Raw genomic sequence first — 18,421 nt, forward strand, 5'->3', positions numbered from 1 at the left:
GAATTAACAACTTTATTTTCAAATAAAAATAGTTTTTATGTATATTACATTGCTAAATATAATATTATCATTAACTATTTTTAACAACCTACCAACAATGTTTTGATTCGAGTACAATAATATGAATCTAGTATAGTTGATAAATAACTGCAAAGTTGAAAATTTATTTTGTATCAAAACACAAACAAATTTACATCAGCTGAAATGATTGTTTAGTAAAAGGACAATGCAAAATCCTAACAATGGGTTGAAATAAATTCTATCTGTGGGATTTTTTATTTAAGTTAACAACGAAGTTATTTTACATTATTCAGTCAAATGTGATTTGTAATAAAGAAAATATACAATAATAATACCTGATAAAAGAAGCAACGCAAAAAAAATATGTAATTATTGTAAAAAGTTTTCATTTAAAGCAATTTTTTGAAGAGGTAACTATATTTTTTATTTAAAAAGTAAGTTTTTATTTAGTAAGTTAAAGCAAAATGTTTAACAATAAGTAAAACTAAAAGAATATTATTTTTCGAATATAAATCAATAAATGTTCTAAACCATAGTTCTCAACGTGGGCAATAATGTTCCCCTTGTGGGCATTGAATATTTTTAGGGGGGCAGTAGATGATCCAGAAAAAAATAGGGGGCGTTGAGTTAAAAAAAAATTTAAAAAACACGCTAATCACATACTAATAAATCAAATCAAAATATAATATTTGTTAATTTTTGGTATTGTATGTATTGTAATAATTTTTATCACGCGTGCAAAAATTTACAATTTAAATAGTTCATGAAGTAGATGAAAATTGAACTGAAATATCCTATAACATTCAGTAGCTCAATCACAGATAACTATCGACGTGCTAGTAAGCGACGTGATAACAATTTCACACCATGGTTGTTTATCGTATTCGCGATGAACATCAGTGAACACCCAATATGAAATATATAAATATTTATATTTCGCGATGTATAATCGTGCTGCGCAATCACATATTTGAATTTCACCAATGTAAATATGGAAAATATTCTAAAACTGCTATTTTCAATAAAATATTTATTATTTATCACGCTATTTATTGCATTTAGCCGGCGTCGGTGGTTGGCAAGCCAATGTCAAGAATAACAGTCGCCATAGTAATTGTAATTAAATTTTAATTTTTTTGTATTAGATACTCCTTACTATTTTGCAAATGCAATAAATTGTATTATTTTTTATAGTAAACGCCGATTTTTTACCAGTGAACTGTATTTTTTTACGAGTAAACCAAAAAATAAACCGACACGAGCGTTGACTTAGAGTTTACACACGCGTTGACTTATAGCTGCGATAACTTAAGCATGTTCATTATTGTTCATTGTGATCGCTCAAATTCTTAGCATGTTTTTAAGCACGCCGTTAACTACAAAAAAATTCTCAATAAAGTTGATGAGGCAAAGCAGATTAACATAAATACATAAATATATATTTTTTGGTTAAATTATTTAAGTTATTTACAATTTGCTTTTTAATTTTAACATTTTTCTAATGGCCATATTTTTTTTTCTTTTTTATTATTCAAAATTTCATTTTTTATTTTGCATTGCAGTATGTTTTTTTTTGTTTCTACATTGTATACAAAAAAAATGTGTTGTTAATTTTTTTAATTATTACTTAATATATTTGTACTTACCTGTATATTTTTTGTAAATGCCTCTTGGGCGTATTGTAAAATAAATATATAAATAATAATGGTAGTTATTTGTGTATCCAGTTTAAGGAAAATTCTTAAAAATGTAGGTATATGAAAATGTTTATTTTTGTTTAAAAAAAAAATAGAGTAGTTTTTGTATTATAAACTTTATGGTGTTTATTAACAGACTATAAAAAATATTTTTACGTAGGAATGGAGAGTAAATTACTGGTACCAGCCAGAGAAGGAATTTCAATTTGTAAGAATTCACAGTTGATTAAATCCACGAATGGGAAATCAAAAAAAGGTATAGCTTACAATAAACTCGAAATATACAATTCCGTGAATCCCAACAAAACGTATGGCCAAATCACTTTGCGTAAAAAATCAATTGAAATATATTGGATATTTCCTCCACGTGACACACGCGTAACATTCGAGAAGATATATCAGGTATACTCGTTCCCTAGATCCCTCTATACAGGCGTGTTTGTGGGACCAATGAGTTGATATCATTCCAGGTTAGGTACGGCGAAGGGGGGTCGTAGGTAGGAAGCTTGCGGGAGGTTCTACTGTCAGCGTTTGTTTTGTTTAAGGAGAAGGAAAACCCGGTCGTTCTACTGAAATCTTACATAAATCACCTTCGAGGACCTAATGCGGCCATGTCAGCAATATAAAGAGGGAGATATAAAATAAACAAGACAGATATATATAAGACTCATATTATTTACATACCCCCGAAATCGGACTGATTTTCAAAGACTTTATTCGTTTTTTTCAAACAGTTTTTTTACAAAAACCTACAAACAAGTAGTTTTGCGATTATATATAAATTAGTAAAAAAACAGTGCATCATTAAACAGTACTACACATGTGCGTTTCCAGAAATTATCTAGCAGCCAGTGAGCCATATGGCGACGGTATCTACCTACTGTCTACAAAAGCTTCTTTTCGGACATCTATCTCCCTTTGTTAACCATGGAGTTGAAACAGTGTTTGATTTATTTAGTTTTTTATTGCTTACTTCTTGACATGAACACTTGACCAATTTACTACTATGCTCTATATTTTATAAATTTATTAATATTGTTTTAACCTGGAATTTCACTCGTCCATGCGCTTTGTAGCTGCACGATGATTGGTTATCTAGTGTTCATATATCAACTTTAAAATATGTACATTAATTTTGTAAATGGGGTCTAGAATACTATTTCAATACGAATACTACTTTTCCTGATCCCAAAACTTAAATATAAAATTAAAGCTTATATAAAAGCAAAAATAAATACATTTAAGAAATATAAATAAATTAAACTCCTATCTAAAACATCTAAACTAAAATAAGATTTTCGTTTCTTCTTAAACCGGTTTGACTTCCTCACAAATCACGTGAAAAATCGAGCACGGTGGCCGCGCGTGAGTTGCTGTCTCACGCCCTCCGCTGACGCAAACGCTCGCCACTGTGGCCAAGCACTAAAACATATATTCATAAGTAAATTGAATAAAAAAGCGTACAATTAATATTGACTGAAATTAATCATCGTATTAATGTTTTTTCATTTAATTGTATTCCGTGTCAACACATTTATATAAATTGAACTGTGTTCCTGGATAAATATTTAAAAAAAACATTTTTTTTAAATCTGTGTTACGTTGGTCCATGCAATGGACACTGTAATGCAATATAAAATCCACATAATAATCTAGTAAAACACAATGGTAATCTGAATGACCGTGTAAATCTTAGGAGTGGAAATAAAAAACATCTAAAAGTTTTGTTACTTAAAGATGTGTATGATACAACATACTAATGAAAATGTCTTTTATATTTAAGGCAAATATATACAGGGGTAGGCGCTCGAAGTGTTACCAACTTTACGCTGCTGTAGCAACCAAACGGCTAATGATAGTGAGTTCATGTTTTGACACGTGTCAGTCTGTTATATTGTCAATAATTCTACCTGAGCATATCGATTTGCGTCACATTAAAAAAAGTTATCGAAATAGACTTCAAACTGAACAGTGTTATTGCTCTGTATTCGGTTGGAAAATCGCAACCAGCCATTATTGATGAATACGAAATGTAAATACATGTAAAAAAAAATGTTTGTGTATCGGACCATTTTACGTTACAATGGTACTGGTAGCATAACAAATCGCCATGGAGATGGTCATCCAAAAACAGCAACATCGACAGAAATGGTTCAAAAGGTGAAGATCAGAATAAATGTAATCCAAGATAAAGCGCAGTTCGATGGGCGAAAAAACTCAATGTGTCTGCTCGTAGCACGGGACGCATATTAAAAAATTAACTATGTTTAAAGCCCTGCAAAATACAAAAAGTGCAAGATTTAACGCCTGCACAAAAGTTAGTTCGCGTACAAAGAGCAAAGGTGTTAAAACACTTGCAAGTTGGCGGCGAACTAGGCAATTTGGTCTTTTCTTATATATTTTTTTTACGGTTCAGCAATATGTAAACAAAAAAACGATCGTGTGTGGTTACAGTGCAAATTCAAAGGAAATTAACACTAGTGAATTGCTCTACGAAAGCAAGTGCCTACATCAGTGATGGTTTGGGAGGCTGTTACTGGCACAAGACGCTCACCACTCGTTTTCATTGAACAGGGCGTAAAGGTAAATAAACAAATCTACAATAAAAAGATTTGAAATGATGCGTTGTTACCTTGAGGATGTAAGAAAATCGGTAAAAACTATTGGACGTTTCAACAAGACTCCGCACCATTCCCTAAAGCCCGTGAAACCCAACGTTTTGTACAAGAAAAAAATCCCAGCTTCATTTCGTCTCAGCTGTGGCCTTCTTATTTATACCTCGAACTTAAACCCAATGGACTTTTCCATATGGTTCATTTTAGAGGCCAAAATATCAGCCGGTAAATATGAGACGGTCGACGCCTTTTAGATTGCTCTTCGCCAAGAATGATACAAAATACCATCAGCCCACATTCGTGCAGTGTGCCTTCTTGAACAAACTCGATGCTTTTATCCACGCTAAAAGTAGCTGCATCGAACAATATATATATTTTTTAAATCAAAAAGTTTTAACGAAATACTGAAGTTTTTATGTTTAAAAAATCAAAATTGACAAAATTACAGAATGTTTAATTGGTAACCCTTCGAGTGCCGACCCCTGTATTTTAAAAACGTAGGAAGCTCAATTTATAAATTCATTTACTTGACGAAGATCCTCGCGTTAGATTCTTTTATCTTTGAGCAGACCTATGTAGTACCCAAGATTTGGTAAGAATTGAACCCAATTATACTTTCAGAATAAATAAAACCTCCCCTTTGTAGGCCATTTAAAGCCTTTCTGGATGTTCTTAGGCGAAACTTGTAAACATGCCTTGGAGGGGAGGGAAGTCAGGAAAGAGTAAATTATATGGGGCGAGAAACAAACGTATTGTAAATAACGACCAGGAATGGAATTGATGTTGTTACAAACTATCGCGAAGGCGCCGATTATTCAACTTGTAACGATCTCCTTCACATGATAAGATGATAAATTTTGCATCGTAAAATATTAGAGATACGAAACTATTTTACTTGCTTTCGTTCTTATTAGAATTTTAACTGTCTTCAAGACTTAAAACTTTTCTTTAAAAGTATACATTATAACAAAGCAACCCACAAAAAATGTATTCACGAGTACGCACATAAAGTTATACAGTCTTTATCGTTTTGTTTTTTAAGTTGCATCAAAGAAAGTTAAAATTTCCAAATAGAAAAAAACAGCAGTCACAAAAAAAACTAAAACAGCCTTTTTTTAAAAATGCAACTAGCGTTTTCAACCAGCTATTCATCATCGTCATTTCCCTATTTACGCCTAGTGGTGCTCAGGGCACTGTATTGGTATACAAACCCACCAAAGGGAAGAAACGTTATTAACCCTTGGTGTTGAAATAGTCAAACGTAGTACCTACCTACTAAAAATCCTTTTACTGTGACTTAATTAAATTGATTTAGTTAATATCCTTGAAAAACTCGGTGCTACATGCATGATTAGAGGATTGATCTATTTGTGACTTATAAAAAGGGGCGTTGTAGTTAGAAAATTTGAATGTAAAAGATCATTAAAATTCAATCTGAAACAATCAGTGTAAAATATTTTTTATCAATTATTGAAAAAAAATTCTTCGTAATATAAGTTTAGTTAAAAAGTTATGAAGGTTTCGTCATTGAAAACCGTCGATAGAATATTCCGAAAATTATTGTGACTGTAAAATTAATAATTACCACTCACGTTGTAGTTCATTACTTTGTAAACTCTCTGTGTCTTCTATAATAATTAATCCTGCACTAAAGTGAAATTGGGAAAGATATATTAGTTCTGTGTAGTTCATGGGCAAGAACTTAAACAAAGTTAAGCCTCTTCGGAGTTTCAAAGTTAGTTAGCATTGCGCTATACAGAATTCTCGACAAAGTACCTAATACAACGAATAATACAGAAAATTATACAAGGACTTTTTCAAGGTAACATAAACAAAGAAATGAAGCTGCAAATACAGCGATGAATTCACCAGGAAAACGAAATGGCTCTACGACAGCCAAACATACATTTTATATACTCGTATTATGCTCGGCAGTATTGATTTCTGATATGAAAAAAAAGTTTTATTCTGATACACGTGGGAGATGCAAATATATTCCTCATAACAACCGATGATACTGGTATCGATTCGTCATTCTATCGTATTTCGTTTTGCGTGCACTGAATACAAAATTATAATATTTTTGCTTGGCGGTGGCGGTGAGCGAAAAATCATTCTTCACATGCAAAAAACATAAAAATATAACAGAAACGCAGAAAAATGACAACTTATTATTTCTGTTTTAACTCTAGTGGCCTTGGGTACTTGCAGAAATATTTTTTTGACACTGTAACTGATTTTTTACACTGGGAACACTTTTAAACAATTCTCTAGTACCTATATTTTTTTACTGCAAATGCATTATATACGAGTATAGTATTTTTTTGACAGATTTTAAAGGATATTTTTTTCCGTCAAAAATTCTCGTGTGTGAATTACCAAAAAAGATTATTCATAATTAAATTAACTTTCAAAGTATATATTTTGTTAAGTTATTTATTTTTGAAAATAAGTTCAGTAATATAATAATTATGTAATGATTTTGTCAATAAAACATTTTTTTTATCATTTTGGTTTCATTTTATCATCGACATAATTTTTAAAGCAAAAATAAGTAAGTCTGATGGCCAGGTTAGTCTCGGGACTCTTCTTTTTCTTCTTCGTATTTGAATAATATATTGGAATATTATGTCCCTGATAGTACTTTAATAATAATTTATTTGTCACTTTCAGAATCAATTATAAGATACGCTATAACCTCATGGGCTTTTTCCAGTAATACAAATATAAACCTTGTACATAACTTACAAAATTCAATGATCAAATTATTAATTGAAAAAGAATTCTACTGTCAGCGACATGATATTCCAATATCCTTATTGTATAAATCTATAAATATTTTATCTGTTAGAGCCTATTATGGTCCAAGCTGGTTTCTCAGCATGCTTCTCAATCTAAATACAGAAATAAATTGTAGCATGTATATAATACTCGGTTCACTAGTGTTTATGGACTAACTCTCCCTAATTTCAATAATAAATACGGGAAAAAAACACTATATTACAATATACCAAAAAATGATAATATGCTCCTATTAACTATTAAAAATAAAAAAAACTTATCTGGTTCAAGAGAAAGACGCCTGCTGAGAATCTGGCTTTTAGAACGTGGTTTTTTATATTAAGATTTTTTTGTGTTTTTCTTTTTTATTTGGATAATTTTTTATTTTCGATGTACATATTTTTCTTTTTTTTCATAGTAATAAGAGTTTTTATATGTTTATAGAATTAAAGAAATAAGATTATGTATATATTTATTAGACCTTAAATATAAGCACCTGCTGACGAACTCCATTTTATGCAGTTCAGTAGGACTTGATAATTCATATGTTAATTTTCGTTTGCTTTTGATAAAAAAAATAATAAAAAATGGCCTTTTCACCTCTCAACTCGAGTCTCGGACCTCAAGTGGTTAGTAACAAAAGAATTTTTTTTATGTTTGTTTTATTGGCTTTATAATGTTTTTTATAATAATATAATTATCTTCAGTATTAAGGCAAAAAAACATAGTTCTAAGATTTTTAATAATGCCTACAGCTGTAGCATTTTTAGCGTTTTCGCTTATTTTATCTGAGGGTAAAGGATGATTTTTTGTGTTTATGCGTTAACAGTTTTGTTTAAAGTAAACTTTAATTATTTTTATAAGCGTACATATTTTTTAAAGTATTTTAATACTTTACTTTATGGTAGTAGTTACGCCTATAATTTATTTTGTTTGCTTTCATCAGTACCCATGGTTTTTTTACGCCAGCAAAATAACTACACATTGTCAGTGTATTGTAAAGTGAATTTAGTTTAAATCTGTGTTTACAATGACCAAACTGCTAACAATGGCCATTACTGATAACAACTCCTTTAAAACCTTTGATAATAGCCACTAGAAATACAAACTGCCACGACTATCCAGTTTTATGGGCAGTTTGTAAAGCACATCCTCGAATGAGATGTGGCATGTTCTGTCTTTTGCAGAGTGTGCCTAAAGTGGTATCATTAAACTAATTAAAATAAATCAAACAGACGGTTAAAAGAGCAATGAGAATTATAAGTGTTACCTAAATTGTTAGACGTCCAAATTAATTTGCGTTTACACCGACGCTCCTCTGTTGAATGGAAAATTATACTACCCAATATGAGTAACGATCTTACTGGAAGCTTTAATTACCAACCAAGGAGAGAAAATTTAAGAACACGCAGATTATTATTAATATTTTCTGATAAGAAATGAAATATTCACAAACAATGAAAGGATATCGCAAAGAAATCATGAACATTAACGTTAACAGGATTTTTTTGTAATAAGTATTTCAACATCGTTTTTCTTTCACTGTCCTGCAAATGCCTCCCAGATACTGTGCGAAAAAGGAAACTGCATGTTGTGCCTTTTATGCCCAGCAAAAATGAACAAAATCTACGTTTCGTTGTCCCGTTTTTCGCAACTCAAAACTGAACGGATTTTGTTTTGTTTTTAAGACAGGATCTGAATGAAATTGAATTTTTGTTTTTATTTGCGTTTTTAATAAAAAAAGTTATCATATTCGTATATCATGCGCCCAAAGACAACAGAAAAAGCTGGACGCTTTTATGGAGAAAATATGTATGATGAAAAGTCAGACTGCGTTTCTACTTAAGATTACTTAGTATACTAACATTCATCATTAAATAAACTATCAAAACTTAGCTTAATAATGCTTTTATGTAACCATAGAAACAGGTTTGGTTTTCTTAAATTAAACTATTGACCTATTAGTACATATAATGTACCTTGAGCCCTCAAAACTATAACACTCAACTCATCCCCAAACGATCAGACATGCCCAATGTGTATTTAGTCTTCTTTAACCGTCGCCTGAGTTTTGACGTGAGATTAAAATTTAATTCAAAATCAAAATGCATAAAAAAGATGATGTAACTTTTTATAGGTAAGTAGGTACTTAAGTACTTGTTTATGACGGAATTCCAAATGTTTAAATAATTCATTTTTAAATAAAGTTTTTTTGCAAATTTCAAACTATGCTCTTTCAACAATAGGGGTGCAATTGATGTAGGAATACAATTTTCAAAAATGTATTGACTGTCAGTTATTATTATTTTAGCATTACTAATAATCCAGTGAACAGAAATAAATTTAAAATCTGATTGGTAGCCATAAAAAACGAATGTTGTTTGTAAACATTCAAAAACGAACTATTTATATGTACAAAAAATAATATACTTCCAATTTTTTTTAATGAATTCTCGACAAATGTACCCACCCACGGTGAACAATGAATAAAATATTTATATTTACGTTCCTAACTTTTTTCTACTCAACACATTAGAAATTTTTAGAGCTACAAACGTGGCCAGGCCAAAGCTGTTCATTTTAAAAAAAAAGCATGCACGTATATTGGTCCAGTAGTTATTTAGTTTATCAAGGACACACATAAGAACATTGCCGTTTGCATATATAAAAATGAACATAAATTATTACCCAATTTTCCAAATTTAAAAATGAGTACCAAATTTATAAAAATGGTAAAAGACAAGCGTCATTAAAATAAAAAAATTTGCATGATACTCTTCCAACTTTTGCGATCTTAATCTCTTAGAAATAAATCTTAGTCAATAAGTACACACGTACAACCATTTTTTCATTGTATTGTGTACTGTATAAAAAAATTTAACATATTTTTGTAAAAAAACACCAAATGTACCATAATTCTATCTATTTTGTGTAAAAGAAGATATATTATATGCATGTGAAATTGTATAGTTGAATACCTTCCAAAAGTATGTTTTCTAGTATGAATCTTGGTTGAATTACTTTGTAATATAGAATAAAACAATAAAAAAATATCGATTGAAAAAAACATTCGAATATTTAATGATCATCATCATTTGATCAAAAAAAAAGCTTCTAAACAAAGATGTACTGTAGAAATTTAAAATACCACTGATTCGCGTGTTGACTTTTACAAATATCAAAACGTTCGGGGAAACATTGCCACAAATAATATTTAAAAACATTTTAAACAAATGGATAAAAAACATGCCACCTGTGTTCAGATAGAAATGTTCCTACTCGTTTCATAAAATACGAAGACATAATGTATTCCAAAAAAACGTACTTACAAGTATTTTAGTCAAACAATCGAATATTTTACTCAACCTACATACGTTTATATGCTATTAAAAAAACATGTTTGTCACCATGAAAAAATAAGCGTTTTGGGTTGTCGTCTAATGCAATGACCTCTAAATGATTTAAAGTTCATTAATTTATTTAAAAACATGTTTATATTATGGTGCAGTTAGTTATACTTAAACCAGCTTATCTTTCAATTTTTCCCTCAGAGCAAAATGTCATATTTTATTTATAAATCAAAAATTCAACTTATGTCAGAGAAACTCAATATCCTCGATTTTAAAAAGATTTTTTTTTTCAATACTCTTGACTTTTATTTGTAAGTTGAAAAATAGACTGCGTTCTAGATATATGATGAAAAGTATACAATACGATAAAGATTTCCATAGTTTTGGAACGAAAAGTAGAGGTGATTTCAGGCTTCTTAAGGTGAGACTAACTAGAACTCAAAACAACCTTTACTATAAATGATTAAAAATGGATAATGAGTTATCAGAAAGTCTTTTCAAGCGAAATACTATTTGCATGGTAGGGATAGCGATACGAATTTGTGTATAATGTAGTTTTTTAGATATATTTAATTGAAGTGTATTAAGTTAGTTTATTATTGTAATACTATTAAATCAATTGCAGTGAATACGTAAATGTACATCATAACAAATTAAATATAAAATTAAAAAGATATACAGAGAATACGCACACTTATAAATCAATGTTGAATTTAAATAAAAACCCCCTTTTTTTATTGCACGTAACGTTGTCAGACAAGAATGGCTACGCTCATACAGTCACCGCAGTGAAAAAGATGTGTTAGCGTAGACAGTCTTATCTAGCGACAAGTTGACCTACAAAAATAAACAGTATATGTGTTAAGTATAAGAGCCAACACTTAGTTTTTTGCATCATTGTCATCATTCCCTTTCCACACCTAATAGTGCATAGGCCACTGTATTGGTACACGAATCACAGCGTATCTCGATCATTTTCGTTACATGAAGGTAAGGTGATCAGTCTTACGCTTCAGGTACCAGTCTGGGGACTATGAAATATTCTAATGTAAAAATATCGTCGTAAAAAATATTTTATATCAACCATGTCGGAAAAAACACCCGAGACCTCACGCACGGTAGGCAAATGCGCTGACCATTACACCACGAAGCCGACATGAGGCATTCATTTACATAATTAATCAAAACCATTGTGGGTGCATTTTTTCTTGTAATTTATAAAAGTTGCTAAGCTGTGCATAATAAATAAATAAACATTAAATTAAACTTAAAAAAAAAAAAATGACAAAAAAAACAAATAAATAAAAATTGAAAAACGAAAACTTAGGGCAGAGTGGGGATTGAACTTCAGACCTATGATGTGTGAGTCCGCGACACTACTACGGGACAGTTTGGTTCAACAATTGAAGGTATTATTTAGCTATTTTTATGATGTGTATTTTTTATATACTTAAAAGGTTTTGTACATGGCTCTTTTACACAAAGCCAACTTTACCGTTAAAAATTGCAGGAAACCAATTTATACAGTGATTGAAGGTGTTATGTAACAAAAAATAGTTTAAATGGTTTGAAAAACTTTCACCCTAGATATCTATGCGTTTAGTTATTGCCACATACTCGTAACACCTTTACCCACCTGAGTTTTTCAATACAATTTACAAGTAAAATATTTCATAATTTTTAATTCTTGCAATCGTTGTGTGAATTTAAATTGCGTTTGATGACCTCTGGTGATAAGATCCAATAGACAGCGTGTACTTAGTACACGGAACATGGCACCGAGGGTGTCGGCGTCGCGGCGTCACGGGAATCGCGCCGCGACGCCCGCTGTATTATATAAACATTAATTAAAACGCGCGTGAAGCCAACTGCAATATTAAGCGGGATTTGTGGCGTCAGTGAATAAAGGCGTTCATGTATTAAACGGCTCGTCTAACCGGCTGCTTTAAATCTAATGAGTAACTTGTTTGAAATTTGGATATAATATCTGCTATTAAGACGATCTCATCAGAAACTTAGGAATGAGAGCTTTCTGGTTGTCAAAGTTCGATTAAAAGCTCGAATCTTAAGTGTACGCTCAACTTTTAGAACGACGCTTTATTTCTAGCTGCGAGGCTTGAGCTACCAACAACCTACGGGGGCTGAAATGAAGTATTGCGTTGTAATAAAAATAATAATATTTTATAGTTTAACTGTAAGTACTACTTCGACATCGAAAAAAAATTTAAGAAATGAGAGTTGGATTGTGAACTCGCAGTTTTTATTATGGACTTACCATTCAAGAGCTAATAACTTGATAACAATGAAGATAACTTGATTGTACCAACAGTTTGGATAAAATTTTAATACACAAATAAGCTTGTTTATACAATTTATTGCAACAGAGAGGAGAAACATTTTTAAAAAGGAAACATAGATGTCAAAATATTTACAGAAATTATGACCTGTCGGTTGGTGGGTAAAATTTCAACCTTAAATATTTTTTAGGAAGTGAAACTCAACTTTATCTACAAACGTTTGAACATACTCAACATATTGTTGATGAAACTAACTAGTATAAATATTTAAAAAAAAAGTTTTTTCAGGCGTTGCTTAAAAGGTGAATTAATTCAGCCAGATGGATTTTACCGACATCATTAAATGTTTCAGCTTGTTGACTTCACAAAGTCAACAGATGAAAGGGTTGAGGAAATGTGGATGTTCAAACATAGCAGATAAGTGAACGTTGCAAAGTGTTTTGAAATATATTTTAAAGAAGAAATTACATTCGCTACGTTTTTCACAAAGAGTGGAATACAAACTTTGATGGTTTAAGTGCCTATAAATAATTTCATAATTTGCTCCGTAAAACCTAGAAAATCTGCATTCCTGTGGCTGGAAGACGTCTTACGCTTACATAAATTACATCTATGGCAGTAACAAAAGTTATCGTACCTGTACGCAATCAGCAAACTAAATTCCGTGAATGCGCATTTGCGGTCGCAGGCTCTATGCCATGGGATTTCTCACAGCAAAAGTATAAAACTGTGAGAGTGAAAAAAAATTGCATCCACCTACTCCTTAAACCATCATAAAACATCAGAAATATGTGAGGACTTGTTAAACTTAGATTTTAGAAAAAAATAAAATCTGTATTCATAGAATCACTTTATAAAGTGCCGTTGAGGAAAGTATTATGAAAATGGCGGTTAATAAGATTTCAATAACAAAAGTTATAAAATTAATGTTTATTTTGATAAAATCTAAAATGGTTTTCATATTTTTTGAGTCAAAAATATGCTAGATTGAATTGTAACGAAAATAAACCTTTTATTTAAGGTAGTGAAAAATATGCATGTGATGACTTTTTAGGAGAAAAATCGCTACAGAACAATTGATTTTCCTCCCTGAACAATGAACTATCGAGGCGTTAGTACTTTAAGCACTAACTTTCAGATACAAAAGTAACTGTTTTCAATTAATTAAAATATGTTAAGATTTTGTATAGTAAGCAAGAATGAATTAAAATTGCATTTAATCAAATAATTTTTAAGTATCTCAGATTACGATCGTAACATTTCATCAGGAAATAGAAATGATTTCAGTACTTAGTACAGTTTTATCATACGCGTTGAACGAAGCGCAATTGTTTGTCTGTGCTGGTATTATATTAACATAAAAAGGGTTGAATTTGTAGTAATTTATTTTTTAGTATATTTTATTCCCCGTGTTTATTTTGTTTGAGGGATGATTAAGGTTCCTATCGAATCCAATAGCCCCTGAAAGGGTAGTTATTCAGTTATGTTACACCAAACAAATGAGAACGGGTGCAAAAGGAACTTAATATGGGAAAACTGAGTGAAAAGTTTTATCCTATTTCTTGTTTTTATTTGAAAAGGGGTTTTGAACGTGGATGTGTACATAAACGGAAGTCCTTAACTGTTACGTATACATTATTAAAGATCCTTTGTGAGTAAGTACTGTAATAGGTGGTAAGTGAAGAGGGTTTGACTCTCCGAACAAATATCCGCTTCTGTTAGTTACGGCAGGAAACTGGCTGAGTGGCCATAGTAACGGGTGTAGTATTTGCACTGGAACAATGTACACAATTGTCAACTATCGAGGCAGAACATGATATAAAGTGCCCAGAATACCATAAAATACAAGTTATATATAGTACATAAAATGTTAATATTGTCGATGTTTAAAAAACAATTAAAAAAAATATCATAAAAATCTCTATCTCTTCTGTACTTTTCTCTCCTTATTCATAATCCACTGATGGTGTTCTTTTATTTTCTTTTATATTTTTCCCATTAATTATGCGACTTGTACTTAAATACATAAATATGAAAAACTGTAAATAACAAAATATTCATACAGTTTTTGACATGTTTTTAATAATAAACGAGTTATGTTACTCGGTGGCATGTCTTTGTTTGAATTTTCGAGATTTTTCGGAATAGTTAGAAATTATTCTTATATTCGTTCGCTCATGTGACAAATGAATAAATAAAAAATGATGACTGAAAAAAAAACGAAAGTCACATTCAATGTTTGTTAATATATACAATTTAATGTGCACACGGATATCGGTTATTATTAGGATATTTGACTGAAATTCCCCTCGATTTACTCAGTAGGCTCTAATAATTTCAAAACACATAAAAATGAAAAATATTCATTAAGTTTTTGCTAAAATATATGCTTAAAATTGACTCGCTGTCCCAAAGGAATAGAAAAAATATTAAGTATTTATAAGCTTCTGTCTGGGTTCAAAAATCAATATTGCCAAAACCCACGTAATGTATAAAACTTCGTGTCTTGATGCTTAAAATCTCCTGACTTTCAAACTTAACCATCGAAAGGGTCAAAAGTTTCAATTACCTGGGAGCATATGTCACAGAAAATGGCAGCTTTCAAAAATAATGGGTGTGCGGCTAGGAGTAGCAGACGCCACATTTTACAGCATGTAGGCTGTCTAGAGATCAGATATTTAATCAGTGAAAACCAAATTCCGCATGTATAACACCTGCATAACACCTTTTCTCCTCTACGAATGCGAATTGTTGCACCTTACTAAGTCCTTTTTTGTGGATACTATATGCTCCAACTAAGGAGCGGATATGAAATGATGATGATGACGATGATGATAATTCATGTTTTTTTTATCCCTTTTTAAAATAATTAATTCGATTTATTACAACGCATTTAAAAAAAATATTCTTTACCTCCCCCCTATTAAAAATACATTTTGAATTTGTATAATTGATCAAAAATTTTTGAACTTAACATTTTAAAGATTTAACGTTGTAACTTTCATGAAAAATTGAAATAATGTAAAGTTATTCAGGTTTTAAATAAAAACGGTTGTTTATACGAAGGTATGTTGCTAATTTAGATGTAACACTACACGAAAATAAAAAAAATAATGTAAGTAATTCAGGTTTTAAATGAAAACGGTTGTTCAAACAAAGGTTAGATGCTAAATTAGATGCAACATAACTTGAAAATTAATGGTCAAAGTAGGAGCTTTCGAACTTGGCGCAAATATTTTATCCGAATGATAAATGCAATAAACACGTTTTAGGGAGTTAGTAAGTTTGTTTGTTTGTTGTACTTGTTAAGTTAGCTTCTAGAATACACCAGCATATCCTGACTGTTTATTGCACATAGTATTGTCTAACGAAATAAGTCGACTGCACTATCGAAGCTCAAACGAAAACAACTACAATTTCCTCTTAGATGCTATGTAATTATTTAAAAGTGCAAATATGAAACGCTTAACTCTTTAAGTCATTTTAAAAATATATAAGTTCAATTAAATGCATACGATTATGCGTGTGAGGCAAATATAATGTTTTATAATTCGTTTTTCCGCTACCCTGAAAATACATTTTTGTGAGTTTTATGAGTAATTGTCTGCGACAAAACCCTCCCCGGAAAATTATACAGAAATGTCCATCAAAGTCAATTTTTTCGTCAAAACAAAACAATAAAACGTTCAAAATAAAACACACAAAATCTGAAAAGCTTTTCATTTTCTGAAAAAGAAGGTACGATTGTTTTCATTTGGATGACGGCCAAAGTCAAGCTGATAAAACTGTCAGATGTGACGTATATCCTGGAAAATAAAACTTACACGCGGACTGGAATAATATCCATTTGATGTGTAATACTCTGTATTATAATAACATTAACATAAAGCCATGAAATTATAAGGGACAGAATTGTATAATATCTAATTCTGATTGTTCTTTTATTCGAAATGAGATTTTTACGCTTCGTAAGAAATGCGGAATAGTATTTGAGGTTTTGTTGATTTAAAAATAGATTGAAATATATTGTAGTAAATATTCTATGAAACAGCAACAACAGTGAAAGTACATGTAGGTTTAATAGATATTTTCTTAAAATATTAGTTGAATAAAACACACAGTTAGGCAGAAGTTATTTTTGGTGAACTTTTGAAGGGCTAGTAAAAAGCCCCAACATTGTAGCCTTAAACGTTTTAAAATTAAAAGCACATCGATGGCACAAACATCCAATTAAATACCTTAAATCACTCGATCTCTTATCTAACATGGTCAGCAGTTAAGAAATACTCTTGTTGAAAATCTTCGTCAGTCCACTTACATACTTTAACTTAAATTATCACTTCACAGTATATTCAACAGCTGTTTCGAACATAAAACAGTACAATTTATTTTTATGTCATTTCGAAAAATTATCAAAGGATTATTTTAGAAATAGTTCTTTTTTATTCCGCGCACAATTTTTTAAAACAAATCTGTAAATCTGTGATATTTTCGGAACGTTTATATTATGCATACGACTTCTAATAAACTTAAAATGTAGCGTAAGAATAATAAAAATTTGTGTGATTTTTTATGTGACAATGAAATTCAGTGTGTGATTTTCCGAAAATAAAACAATTTACACATTCGGATTAGGTAAGTACAAAGTAGCCCAGAATGGGATACATTTGACACGTGGGCATAATAATTCATGAGTACCCTTGATCGGCGGTTCGAGACGCGGGCCAAGTGAACCCCCGACAAAAGTCAACAAAAGACGGTCGCACTCGCGAGAAAATGTTCCGGAGATTTGAGGGCGCGAGGTGTGCGCTCCGCACGATGTCCGCGCTTGGACTGAGCGCGAGCGGCGAGCGGCGCGGCGGGCGGCGGCGTCGCGGCGCGGGCGGCGCACGCGCCCCGAGCGACAGGTGGCGGGCCCCCTCGCCCGCGGCCGGCGCAAGTGTTAAACGCGTTTGCATAATGAATGCGGCCGATCAGGGGGCGAATTATTTATTTTCACTCTAGAATCAATTTCGGGATTTCTTCAATTAGGACTGATACTGGTCGCTGATAATTTGAATTAGACTTCTATGGTGGACGTGTATTAAGCTATTTACAACTAAGATTTATAACTAAACGAAGGTGGTGTTAAGACAAGCAACTGATCGCTGTTTATCAAAGCTCAATAAACGTTTACAATTTAGTAATTGTAAAAAACAGAATTATAATGTTTAGACAATATAATTATATCAGACCCTAAAAATAATGTTTAGATATGCATGTAATAGCCTTTTTAAAATTAGTTGAACATATTAAAAAATAAGATATTTTATATGCGTACGGAGAGATTTTAAGTGTTAATTTTTTACCCAAAAATATTGTAAGAAAGTCAATCTTAATTTGTTGCAACAGAAAAAAAACATTTTTGAGAAGGAAATATGGAAGTCTAGGCATTTACAGGGTTCATGACTTGTCGTTGACTGGTTTAAGTGGCCATTTTACACACTGTGCAACATTCACCATTCTGCTCGTGTTTAAACATCCACATTTCGCCAATCTATCAAATCTAGGAATAAGTGGTCCCATGATTAAATGGTTTCAAAGCTACTTGACTGATAGAATACTAACGGTAAAAAAATTAGTAACACTTTATTCCAATCTTTCTGTGCTACTAGTGGTGT

At 31.2% G+C, this 18,421-nt stretch overlaps 1 long non-coding RNA gene across 1 annotated transcript in view; it reads right to left on the bottom strand.

Moving 5' to 3' along the window:
* The window catches only part of LOC148274611 (uncharacterized), a 138,221-nt gene extending 120,625 nt beyond the window's left edge, over positions 1-17,596 (bottom strand). The window contains exons 1-2 of the long non-coding RNA XR_015824254.1: positions 17,460-17,596; positions 17,000-17,241 (exon numbers count right to left, since the gene is read on the bottom strand). This is a non-coding gene — a long non-coding RNA (uncharacterized LOC148274611). The remainder of the gene's footprint in view (positions 1-16,999; positions 17,242-17,459) is intronic.
* Between the last annotated feature and the right edge of the window lie 825 nt (positions 17,597-18,421).

Source organism: Micrasema longulum, unplaced genomic scaffold (genome assembly GCF_059751315.1).
Source record: "Micrasema longulum isolate JH-2025_06_02 unplaced genomic scaffold, ASM5975131v1 h1tg001615l, whole genome shotgun sequence".
In the NCBI taxonomy this organism is placed as follows: domain Eukaryota; kingdom Metazoa; phylum Arthropoda; class Insecta; order Trichoptera; family Brachycentridae; genus Micrasema; species Micrasema longulum.